This window comes from Equus asinus, chromosome 9 (assembly GCF_041296235.1).
Source record: "Equus asinus isolate D_3611 breed Donkey chromosome 9, EquAss-T2T_v2, whole genome shotgun sequence".
Lineage (NCBI taxonomy): Eukaryota > Metazoa > Chordata > Mammalia > Perissodactyla > Equidae > Equus > Equus asinus.
This window is the reverse complement of record NC_091798.1, coordinates 51,753,050-51,766,381: the sequence shown is the minus strand read 5'-3', so window position 1 is coordinate 51,766,381 and position 13,332 is coordinate 51,753,050. Positions and strand designations below refer to the sequence as shown.

The window sequence follows — 13,332 nt, the reverse complement described above, 5'->3', positions numbered from 1 at the left end:
TTTGGCAACATCAGAGAGATGGATTTCCTTCACAGTTCTGGGTCAGAGATACAGATATTCATGGGATCTTAACTGTGTCACTACAGGAATTAAAATGGATAATGAATTTGTGCTGTGTTCCATGGCTTTAAGTTGGACTTGACCTTTGAATCACATTTAACAGAGAGCAACCATGGGTCAGAAATCACAAACGTTTAAATGATGTTCTCTTCCATCAAGGAAAACCGATTTAATCAAATGCAATTTTATATGGTACTCAGAATTTAGGGAACTCTAGAATATCACTGTGAGTTACAGAAAAATATGAAAATATTAGAATTTTAGAATTTGGAACATTTCATAAAATTTTAACCAGCATATATACCAAAGAATTTTATTTGTATATCCTATTTAATAAACTCTTATATTTACAGATAGCTCATCTTAGGACCTGCAAATTGCAAGAATTAAATGATGAGAAAAGTAATCATTTTGAATGCACCTGGGGACTTCTTTATTCAATAGAAATCTGTTATTAATTCTGTATAATCAAGAATTACTTTTATATTATGAAAAATTCTCTTTACCCCATTTATTTGTTTCAAAAATGTGTCTTCTGTGGCATTTGTTTTAGCAGAGTGGGGTTCATTCTTATATTTCTCCAGGTCTTTTCTAACTCCTCTGCTCTTTTCTTCATTTTCTGCTTTATCAGAAAGGGCCCGTAGCTTTTCACAATATTCCTCGGAGTGAGTTTACAGTGTTTAGATTATTCAGAGTAACAAATCCGCAAAATAAGCCTTTATTTCACAAATATTCATAGAAAATCTTTAATGCTTTCATGGTAACAGTCTTTGTCAGTTTACTGTGTCTTACCAAAGATCATCATCTCATCAAGGGTGAGAAGGGAAGGGAAATAAGTGTGTGAAGGTCATCAGATACTTCATTCTGCCACCTGTGTATTGAGTGATGCTGACAATAAGTCTATAGTATTCGGAATTTTCCTTTTAAATTATACACATTATTAATATGTTCTACTCATCACAAAAAAAATTAATAGATTACAACATCCTTTAATAGTATATTACTGCATGCTCATTTTGCATAGTTGCATTTGGGAAGGAGGGTTACGTGTTATTTAAATGTGGCATAAAGACAAAAACTTCCTAAAAGATTATTCCTAAATGGAAAGAGATCAGACTACATATATTCATTCATGCATTAGACAGAATCAACCTTTTTGTTTTGATCTTATAAACTAGTTCCTATCAAAACTTAACCATTGCCTACCTTCAGAAATCTGTCAACTGCTACATTTATTTGAAATCCATAAAACAGTGTGCTGACTAGCATCTCAGCAGCCTGTAAAAATTAATGTAAAACATAGATTGATTATACAAATCTAATAAAACAGTTTGACAGAAAAGGAAAGGCACAAGATTGTATGGTTTCTGGGAAGTAGCAAGGCTAAGGGGAGGCTTTATTTAATTTATTTTATGTGGTGCAAGGTAGACTGGAGCAAATTTGCAAAGTAGAGAGAAGGCAATTAGGGATTTAAGTGATGAAACAGTATGGATTAAGTTGGATCAAGTTCCTGTACTAATTGGGATGGAGATGAGATTAAGGGCCATAGAGGAGGATTAATCTTAGAAGGAGGATCCAGAAGGGAAGAAGACCAGGTGGTGAAGAGAGAGATTTTTTAGCTGGAAAGGAAGTCTAATTTTCTCACAAGTCTTCCCAATAATGGGCTAATGGCTGAATTTTAAAGGTTCATAAATCAGGGGATCTGCATGATCCCCTGAGTGCAGAAGTAGGATCTATTGGTAGAAGTTACGGGACACAGATTTCAATGCATCTCAAGGAAGCTCTTTCTAGCAATCTGATCTGTCCATAAATAGAAAAAGTGATCTCAGGATATATTAGGTTTCAATCCTTGCCACATGTCAGGGAAATCTACCTGGTAGATTGCTGCAGAGAGGATCCAAACATGGAATGAGGAATGGACATGTCAGGCTTCATGAATAAAAGATTTCAACCACCAGCAGAGACACTCAGAGGCCTAATAAGGGGTGGGGGATGGGGGGTCCTTTTTGTGATGACTTTCTTCAGTCATCTGGAAAAAGGAGCCAGAAAGTAAGCACAATGATGTATTTTAATAGAAGAATGACCAAGTGGGTACAATAACCATTGGAAGGAAAAAACAATAAAAATAGAAAGAAAATGATGACCTGGAAGAGTACAAGTGGAAGGTTTAAAAGACCAGATCTCTCAAGAATGATAAAGTCAATGAAAATTACCTCTCTAAAAGGATCTTTCTCCTTCTGGCATCTTGCAGGTCTACCCACAACCAGTTATTCCTCAACCTGCCTGACCAGGTGAACATACATGGTAAGTTTATCCACAACCAGCCCAGAATAAGTCTCTGGTCATGAACCAAGTCAGTTAAACTCTGTTTAAGGAGCAAGGCTTTAGGGATAATAATCTCATTATAGTATCATAAGTAGTGTCAATTAGTTAAAAAGATATACTTTCTCCCCTCCAAAAAGACTTTGCCATATTCCTTGATAAGTTCTTTAAGGTTTCTCATGCTTTGCAAGTCAAATGAAAATCTCAAAAAAAAAAAAAACCACTACCCTAAAGTTATTGCTAAAATAAGGTGGCAGTTATATAACACTTAAATTTTAAATACACTTTGAACCACCTCTAACCACCTCTAAGATTAAACTGCTTCCCAACCTATTTTATCCCTTTGATTTAAGACAAACATTAATTTGGAACCAGCAGAATTGGATAAAACTAAATTTGTATTGATTAATTCTTCCATCATCAATGTACCACTAAAAAGTATTTCAGATTCCAGCTGAAGACAAAAACCTCTGGAACAATAAAGTGTGGTCAGGAGGTGGTTGCAGGAAGACCACACCAAAGGAAAAAGTGCATCGAGGACTTTGATCAGGAGAGAGTTCTCCTCAAAACCATTGTCTGTTTAGCCTGAGATGGTACTGGAAACAACTCAGGATAAGAGAATCTCAGCCCCTACATCACTAGTAAGTATTTGGGCAGATACTCCACCTAAGCGAGTTAGAGTTTTACTCCTCTGGAGATACCATTTGATCTTGTGCAGAACCCAATCAGTCTAATTCTGCAAACAAAATGCCACTGCCCGTAAGACCAAAAACTGTACATAAATCATGAGCCTTATAATATATGACCCACGCATCCATGGACCTATAGATATCATTTGTCACTTTTAAAACAACTGCTTTGGATGTTGAACAAGATAAGAGGACACCGATTTCTGTAATAGTGAGGTATCAGTGTGTCAACACAAAATCAACCCCTGATTTATACAAAATGAGAATGAGGAGGGGATATGCTGCTAATCTGTCTTAAAGAGCTGCAGAAACAAGCATACATCCGAATCACAAGGTGCTGGGACTTTAGCAAGACTACCAAATGACCGTCTTTCCCCGGAAAGTATAAATGCTTGCATAAGAAGATGAACATTTTGTAGGAAAAATGAAAAGTTTGTTTCCGGGCGTTTAGCTGTCAAGCTTATTGAGCTCCTTTATTTTGTCTTTTCTACTCTGCTGAAAAATCCATGATTAATCCAGTAAAAATAAGAGATTACCACTTTTCTGATCAATTCAATAACAGGAAACTTTCTGTCTCCTTAGAGGCAATGGGAGATTTGGGTGGGAGATGAAGAGGTAGAAAGGAAAAGGATGGTGGATCTAGGTAGCTTTTGTTCTGATCAGATTTATCAGACATCACCAAGTGTCCATCTTACTAAATATCGTTTATATCCAGTCACTCCTAGAGCCATTTAAAGGAAGGTACTTCCTGCAGTAAGAATTAACTCTCATAATTTGTCCGAGGGAAGCACACTTTACCTCTTCAACTAGATTATAAACCTTCCGAGGCTGAACACTTAATTATGCATTTCCCCGTATGGTCTAATATGGTCTTGTTCATAAAAGGAAAATTGCTTGAAAAACACTTCTAAACTAGATTGGAGAGCCTGCCAAACCAAGCTCTTCCTTGCTCACTGCTATTTCTTAGGTGTCATATTATCTTTTAGTGAAAGTAAAAGCAAAGAGTCAGCCTTTTATTTTGAATAATTCAGATGAATTTCTTAGTTTCTCAGAAGGGGTGCTTCATTAAATTCATACCTGGCTCATAGACCAAATTCCTAAACACTCAATGTGTTGCTGCTGTACTCTCTAGCCTAGTGGGTATGATCACCACAATTGAAAAACACCAGGAGGATCATTATCTTTGGCCGTGAAGAAGTGCACACTTACCACTGCTGAGAACACTCTTCCAGCTTCTCTTTATGCTGCACTTTCAAGGCCAGCTCTTTACAGTCTATCAGGAAACGTGGCTCCGGAAATCTTGGTGTTTCCCTTGCAGGCACAGGATCTTGCAGGTCTGTGCAGTGAGCCCGCAGCACAGGTAAATCTGATTGATGACGTTTAATAATGAGGAAATCCTTCCTCATCTGAACTTAGCACAGAAGCCACAGTTCTTTCTAACATGTGATATACTTTTGCCCACATATACTTATTGTACTTCAGAATGAGCTATTTTCAAAATTCTCTCAGAATTTTTTCCATATGAAGGGCAGGCTGCATTGCAGAGTCTGATCCCCAGATCAGGTCAACCAGATCATCTGAATTAGCCACTTGGGAGAGCACTTCAATATGCTGTTTCTAAACGTGTAACATTCTCCATACTTTCTTCTTAAATTATGTATAGAATATCATCCTGTGATTAACTTAATTTAAGATAATTTACTTACAAAATCATAACTAATTCTCTCTTTAAGACTAGGTTATTTTGGGGTGATGAAAACATTCTGAACTTGGATTTTGGTGAAGTCTGCACAATTTTGTAAAACTACTAAAAATCTTTGATTTGTACAATTAAAATGGTGAATTTAAGTGTATGCAAATTATCTCTCAGTAAAGCTGTTTGTAAAAAAAGTAATTTGGCATTATTTCCTGCTTGAATTTGTTATGAATGCGATTTTTCCAAACAGATTTTATGCTGGGCTAAAATCCATGCCTGTTTATGTTTTAAATATAGGTGGATGTTCAGTAAGTGCCTCCTGTGAGTGAGTTTCCTTTCAGATATCCTATTTCATCCAATTTGGAGAATTCCACTAAACAGCCTCCAGAAAACCAAATAAGTTCATGAATTATCTGAAGTAGCTCAGGTACCATGGAGAATAAAATAAAAGTTTTCAAATCAACCCTATATAGCTATGTAGAGTGGTGGTGAGCAATCCTTTCCTATTTAAACTGATAATCTCACAAAAGGAAACGAGGGAAAAAATCAGGGTTTTAAAGGGAAGATAGTGGATCATGCTGTGTGTTAAGATGTACAATCACCTATATGAGAGTGAGCCTAGTTTAACAGGGCAGACTACATTTAGTTGGCAGATAGAGCTGTAGCCCACAGAGAAACATCTGGATGGTAGGTGGTCATCAGTGGAGTCTGCCACAGACAATAGATGGTTAGTGTCAGGTACGTCCCAACTTTGGGCTCAAAGCTGTACTCTGGGAATTTCAGGAAAGGAATCTACAAGAACTAACAAGATGTCTACCAAGATAGAGAAGTGGGCACAAAAACAAAAAATAGGAAGTCATTCTAAGTGGATTAAACATCACTTCAAGGCTGACTACAAAGAACAATGGCAGAACGTAGCCCCTAATACTGAGGCAGAAGTTCAAAGTGAGCTAAGCCACAGGCTGATCTGAGTTGATTGGCCTGAGAGATTTACCCAGACTTCCTTAAATTTTCCCTGATTCGTTCCAGAACCCTGGCCGGGGGTTCAGGTAGGGGCCAACTGGCCACAGCTGTAGGAAAGAGAGCTCTGAGGCTGGGAGCCTGACACATCATCATGGTGTCCGTCACTGGGATGTGCAACCACACAGTCGTAGACTTGAGAATCACGTAGGCTGGTGGGAACCTGCCTGCTTCTTTGCCCTCTCACTTCAGAAGAAATTGCAGCTTGACTCTTTTCTCCCCTCCCTTCTTCCACCTCCTTCTTCCTCCTCCCTTCTCTCCCTTTTCACACATGCTTTGTGGAGCTTGAAGTGGAGACTTTTTAAAATTAACTTGCCTACAGTAAAATTTGGGTTGGGGGACACTTGTCTATAATATCCAGCTGAATATGCGTACTACTTTAAGATAATTGGAAACAAACTTCTTATCACATGGTGTTCATTTCTATATCTAAAATCAAAACTTTAAAATTTAGGAAGCCATAACATGGAGCAAACAGTTTGGCAATTTATAGACTAAGTTAAAAAAACAAACAAACAACTATGGCTCTCTTTCCCCACAAACTTAGGTGGGATGATAATGAACTTCAACCTAGGACTACTTTTGAAGCAGCCCTGTTTGTGCACACAAACCCACAAAATCTCATGCTTTCAAACAATCACATTTTTAACAAGATGAATTCAACAGTTTACTATCCTACCAAAATAAGAAAAATACAAAGAGAAATCTTAAATCACAGTAGAATGAAAATGGTACGTATTTATAGGCCATGAGTCCCCAAAACCAGAATGAAAATACGTAGGGTAAGTGTCCAAAAACAATTCTGCACGTCAATACAATATATCAGGCCCAGATGTCTCAAACACAATAAATCAATTGAAACTGCCAAACCACTCTTCTCAACCTACTGGATTTAATTAAAACCACCACTCCGTTCATGAGAGGCTTTCTAACGCAGCAGATTATATCACTCAGACTCAACCATCCACCCAAACCTAATGTGGGAGACAGTATGTTAAAATTTAATCTACAGGCCTGTTCAACATGGCAGGGTTTAGTACACGTCTGCAGTAACGCGCTGTCATCCCTTGTATCTCCCTTCTCATCCTCCCCAAGCACTCATTGAGAATCCCAAAGCCATCAGTCAGCCTTTGCTATTGTAATACAGTAAGTGCCAGATAAATGCCATAGGAATATTGACTTTCTGGTCCTTGTTTTTGTGTTAAAAATACAGCAGAGTCATTGAAAACAACTAGCATATTTAATCAAATGCATAACACAAGTGGTGACTCTGCGCTTGGTGGTTTTATATTCTTGAGTGAATCTTCCTAAGACATTCCGATCCTAACTCAGTGTCTATAAAGATCTGTTCCCAAACAACCCATAAATACCACTCAGGAGAAAAACAGAAAAAATGGGAAAAAAAATGAAGCACTCACATGCTATTATGAATTCACGAGGCTGACAAAGGGCACAGGTTTCCAGGCATCTTCCAGGATTGGAGGTTAGGAATCTCATTGGCCCTTAAATAAAAAAGATCCCTTGAGTTTAGTACAGAAAAGACAAAGAGAAACTCACCCACGAGGTTGTTTTAACTTGAAGAATCGCATTATTCATCATGATCAATCTCTAAAGCCAGTCAGCAGAAGCCTTCCTGGCGCTCTCCTTGTGTATACTTGGCTCCATTTTATAAAGACAGAATAGACTATGTTTGGCATTTTTGCCTTGAGTTATTGACATGTTTTAAATTATGCTGTTTTATGTCCATTCTTAATAGAACAGAAATCTGCTACAAACGATCTTTATTAACAGACCGCCTCAGGTGCCGAGACTCTCAATTCGACAACGTCTCCAAACAGGCAGGCAGGGAGCTTGTTAATAGGCTTTTCCAACCCTTTGGCTTCTGTGAGACGTAAGTGGATTACGGAGGTTTGTTTGTCAGGCTATCTTTTTACATCACTGTCTGAATAATTGCCACAAAGGCCTATTGCTTTGGCCTAATTAACAAAATGTACAAAATCCTGAGCATAGAACTTTTATTGATTAGCCATCTCCATGGGAAGCTTATGAAGCGCTGTGACTCCTGGCCCTAGACAGATGCTGTTCATGATGTTACACCCTGGACTGCAGCCTGCTAATGTACCGAGGACTTCTCTTAACACGAGTGACTCAGAAAGTGCCACAAGAAACCACACTAATTGGTTATAGTTTAAAACTCAGTATCCTTGAGATGAGACTAACACTTATGCAAATTTCACCATTTGTCCACTATGAAGCTTAATACTCTCAGTTCCAATTTTTTTTCCATAGAAATGGATCCTTGAGGAGGTGTTTTCAATAGTAAAAAACATATGGGTAAAGAAGCAAAACAAAATGTTTTATTGTTTTAACAAAACGAATGAGGGAAAAAAATGGGAATAAAACACGACTTGAAGGAAAAGTCAGAAATACGGAGAAGAAATGAGTTAATTTATTGTTTAACTGCTTTTCATTAACTAAATAATTATTTCGACAAATACTTCAGGGTTTATGTGCCAAAGGACCATCTTAGGCGCTGGGACTAAATTAGGAGCGAGAAGATCGACAGCACTCCTACGTGTGTGGGATAACAGGTTTTTGAAAAGCACAGGTATTGAGGCCCAACAACAATTTCCACATTAGATTATACTTCACTTTTCTTAGGAACTCAGTAAAAAGCCCATAGGATGAAAAATTCTATTTGATGGTTTAGAAAGTTAGATTGGCCATGGGAAATTAAGCCATGTACATCATTTTATGTAACATTCAGTAGATACATATTGAAGAAGGTGCTATGGACATTTTTTGGAGTTTGAGAAGACACATGACCTGGTCTTAAGGAAGTCCAATTTAAAATGAAAATCAGGACAAATAAAAAAATTTTAATGTACTTATACACACAAAGACATTAGAAAGTTCTGACTAAATTTACATTTTTGTTTTTGTTGTTAAAATCAGCCAAGTAACCAGGAAATGACTGAATAGCAACTAATAGATTCAACTCAAACAGTTGAATAAGCTTCAGTTGGAAACTCAGCTAGAACAACATACACAGAGTTGAATTAATTCAGAAAGCTTAGAGGCCCTGGGAGTAGATTGCATTCTTTTCTCTTTTTTTTTTTTTTTTCCAGTGCAAAAGGGGGCAGCAACAGGTTTTTTGGTATCCAAAAAAGATATCTTGTCTAATCTTGGGAATTTATGCTGAATTTTGGAGACTATTTCACCCTGGAGGAGTATACACGTATAGTTATAAGCATACACACACGGGCATTTGTCAACATGAAATTGAATTCGCCAGAAATGTGATGAACACCTGTCGTACATCAGCCTCTCTGCTCAATGCTAAATATTCAAGATGAGTGTCACAGAGGCTGTCTGCAAATATAAAAAGCAAACAGCGGGGTAGAGGAGGACCAAAGAGTTAGGTAGGTCAGGGTCAATGGGCTGAGCAGAATATGATGGCTTGAACATTCTTCAGGTGAGGATAGACTATGCCAGGAAAAGGCAATCTCTATGGTACCAGTAGCTCCTTCCAGAAGCCACTGGGGAATTGAAATAAAAACAGAGACTTTCTTCTCTTGGGTCAATAGTAGTAATAACAGCAACCCCAATAACTGATAGAAACAATCGTTTGTTAAGAGCTTGCCTTGTTCCCCATTTACTTTGTTCATGGTTCACAGTCATGAACTTCACTAATCTTAACACACAAAAGTGAGTATTACTGTTACCTCTATTTTACATGTGAAGACTCAGACAGAGAGTAGCAATTTGCTCAAGATGGCAGAGCCAGTTAGAGGTAGAATCAGTGTTTAAACCTAGAATCAACTCTGAAGCTCTCGCCCTTGTCCACAGCACCGAATTTGCCAGGGCCCGATGGATACACAGACATTTTTGGTGGTTGTGGAATGGGGGAGGCAGCGATTCCTCACTCTTTGCCTAGACAGTTGTTTTCCTTGGGTTTTGCAAGAGATCATGTTTAAGGTAAACTGGTTCTCACCTGCCTAGACACCAGTGATTTACAATTATTTCTTTATTAAGAAAATGTTCAGTGTGTGAGTGGTCTCTCTGAAAAAATGCCAACAAAGAGACCTTGTCAGTTTTTTGGCAGAGGCACATCTAAACACATAAAAACAAGTTTAAACACTATCATTTATGCATAATTCTTTCTTGGCATCATCTCTCACTTGCCACAATTTGCAGCCAGAAAACACTTATTTCTACTTTTCTTGCTTTAGAAATAATCCAGCCCTAAGTGGATCTAATTCCTCCCCAGAAGAGAAACAGCCCTGTCAGGACATGGTTGTGTGCGCTGTGTTTGAGACATCAAGGTTTCCATTTACTGCACAGCTGCACCGACTCCGAAAGCTGGTGCTAAGCCAGAGCTCCGTACCCACTGAGATCTGTAGTCTGGAATGATAAACACACAGCTGCCTGTGGCGAGGGCCGCAGGCATAATAGATGGCCACGTCTCAACCAGAGTCAGGCGAAGCCAACACAAATCATTAATCCAACTGCTTATATGTTAAATATCACAAAACATGTACAAAATGGTGAGCTGTCTCCATGGAAAGCGGTGATGGGGGGGGGAAGGCAGAAGCAATTTAAGGGAAGAGGAGAGAGTAAGTGGCTATAAGTCCTTTGTCCAGTCCTGCTGGAGAGCTGATCGACCGCCATGAAGCCCTCTTGCTGCAAATAGTTCATAAAGCCTATGACCTGAGTACTTGCCCATGGGACCACAATAACATTTATCTAGCATAAATTAATGTGTTTCAACCACTAATTCAATTTGGCCGTCTCATTCTTCTGGTTTTGGCAAAGCCCAGCCTTGCTATAAAGTCACTTGGTGACTCACACAAATGGCTGTGTTTGTTAAGGAGTCACACACCACTAAGAACAAAGAGTGCTATTAGTTGAGTAGTCATAAAAATATACCTCCAGAGCACATTTGGAGCTGTGCTAATTGAAACTTCCTCTTTAGAGGAGCCTGATCAAAACCAGCTGTGGGAGTCAAGCAGGAGCAGATTTCAACATCGCATTAAAAGCCCAGCAGATTGAGAAAGGGCTGCGGCGTCTGAAAGCAGAGGGCATTCTGGCCCGAACACGCACCCTAATTGGCTCCCGACACGCTGCAAAGAGAGCCTGTGACCTGAACCTGGCAAGTGGTGGAAAGAAACTTCTCCACGAGTAAGGTTTGAAAAAAGAAACCCGTGGTGCAGTTCCTCTCATAAAATTCCAGATCTGTCAACCTTCTCAAGGAACACGTGGGAAAACCCACAAAAGCCTAGTGAATCTAGGAAAATGAAGTGGGATATTGTTCTGAAAAGGGAAAAACAAGAGCTTAAGCATTTTCATTGGTAATATAGCCATTTAGGAACATCCCATTAGTGTTAAAAACAGAAATAAAACGTCCAATGCACAGAGGAGCAGATAAACAAAATCCAACAAAAAAGCAAAAACTTGGATGAATCGCAAAAACAGATTATATTTAAAGACAAAAACGAGAACTAGCTCCTGTTCTCTGGCTGTATATGAACTCCTATTCCAAGACATAAAGACTGCATTCTGCCAATGTGTGTAGAAGCAAAACGCATCCCTAGGCTTGCGGAAATTGTAGAACAATCATGCATTTTGTGTGTTTGCTTTACTTAATGGTGGTTTAGCCATTTGCAAAGGATGTAATCACTGATACATAAATATAAATAGCATATTCTACCCATCAAATATGTGAATCTTATTTAATTTAGTTGAGTGTAGTGCCCGGAAATGTTAAAAGCAAGTTTTGTTTTATAACACCTTTAAGTAGCGTATAAATTAGGAAGGACTGCTGGTCTTTGTAATTTATTCACTCATCAATTTAATGGAGTGTCTAGTTTGGGAGCTATGTCACAGTGATTTGTAAAGATACAGGGTGGGGAGGTTTATTTATGTAGATGTGGAAAGGATCATTACATTTTATGCCACAAAAGGAGGAGAGTAACTATTTGTAATATATGAATTATAATGATTATTCCAAAGGATATAATTATAGCCCCACAAATAATAACCAAGAAAGTGGAAAATTTGCTTCATTTTCACCCTCTTTTTGGAGTGCATTAAGTGGCTAACCTCTTCTTATGTTTTTTTTTCCTTTCATCACAAAAAAACATATTGAACTAACTCACTGAGTTTAAAAACAAAACAAAATATCCTCACAAAAGTAGAGGTTCAATAGTTATATAATTCTGCCTCTGATCCCTTTCTGTGCATGAAAATTGCATCCAGAGTTTAACACTCACTGGCATAAAATGAGGGCTCTGGTATTTGTGATTTGGTCTTCGGAATTTGTGCAGATATGAGTAGAAAGTATTTCTAACATTTTTTTACTATTCATATGGCTTGTCAGATACTAAATCATTTTCAGTGTATAATGCAATTCCCAGTTGCAGAGCTATGCCCTTGATTTTATTTATCTTTTTGTCCAAGTACCGTAGACATTAGGAAGGCTTCAATTTAGTGCTCTTAAACCTGATGAAGGGGGCTGAAGAATTTGGAAAATTTTCTAAAGATAATTCAAGACTAAGTGATGAAAAAAAAATCAGGTAAAATAGGGCCAAACACAACAATATTCTGATTTAAAATGAGGTCTGGAAAGCAGTCATTGACCCAGCCTATCCCAATTTTCCCACTAAATATTTTCTTTAAAACTCAGAAGGGATGAATACTCATCTGCTGTCACCAAAACAGGACTTGAAGTTAACCAATACCAGAATCAGGGCGTTTCCAATTACCTCCGAATTAAAACAACAACAAATAAAATGACTTCCAGGTTCTGTACAATTAGAAACAGCGGAAATCATTTCCCTCAAAAGTGGTTCAAAGCCCCTCGTTTCTTTCCTAGTGCTTCACCCCTGCCTCAGAAAATTGTCCATACTGAAAACCAAGCCAGGCAGCTGTTCTCAGGACCGAGGCTGCTACATTCTGAAGCAGTACGTTGCCATCTCTTCCTTCCCTTCACACTAGCTGTGATTTCTGACTGTGAACAGAAAGAGATGGTCCACCAAAACACGCAGAAATCCAGGCAGAGAGTCGGCGGTTTGCTTTGGGAGATAGGACTGCAGCTTCAGGAATTAAAATGCAAATCCAGGGTCAGGACCAGACAAAGAATTCATCTCAAGGCCGCAGGACTGCTGTGGACAAAGGGCTGGTAAACTCTGGGAATTAGACTAGGGGTTAAGTGTGATCTTCCCTCTAGGATGAGGAGGAGGCCAGAAGCCTTGAGAGTGTACAAAGGGGAAGCCCAGATAAGTCTCTATTCTAGGATAAATTTTAAAAGTTCATCATAAAGCATATGAAAAAATATTACATAACAAGAAAAGATATCTATCACCCTAAAGATTTAAATGAGGAGCAGATCTCTGAGTTGATGAGCTACAGGAAGCAAAATATGAATTTAGAATATTATTTGGTAGCCTCATGTGGCAGAGGTGGTTGGTGTCTCATTCTTCCTGGGCTGTGCATCTAAACTACATTTCTCAGACTCCCTTAGAGATGTGTGGTCAAGACTAAGCT

The 13,332-nt window shown here is 38.4% G+C and overlaps 1 long non-coding RNA gene across 11 annotated transcripts in view; it reads right to left on the bottom strand.

The window, feature by feature from the left end:
- Positions 1–7,665, bottom strand: part of LOC123290211 (uncharacterized) — a 43,489-nt gene extending 35,824 nt beyond the window's left edge. For 7 of the 11 annotated variants that reach the window (XR_006534581.2, XR_011505864.1, XR_011505865.1 and 4 more), the window contains exons 1-3: positions 7,206–7,617; positions 4,281–4,437; positions 1,267–1,338 (exon numbers count right to left, since the gene is read on the bottom strand). This is a non-coding gene — a long non-coding RNA (uncharacterized lncRNA). Of the gene's footprint in view, positions 1–1,266; positions 1,339–4,280; positions 4,438–7,205 lie in introns of all 11 variants that reach the window. The other 4 variants (XR_011505866.1, XR_011505871.1, XR_011505870.1 and 1 more) reach the window with 4 other exon arrangements.
- Between the last annotated feature and the right edge of the window lie 5,667 nt (positions 7,666–13,332).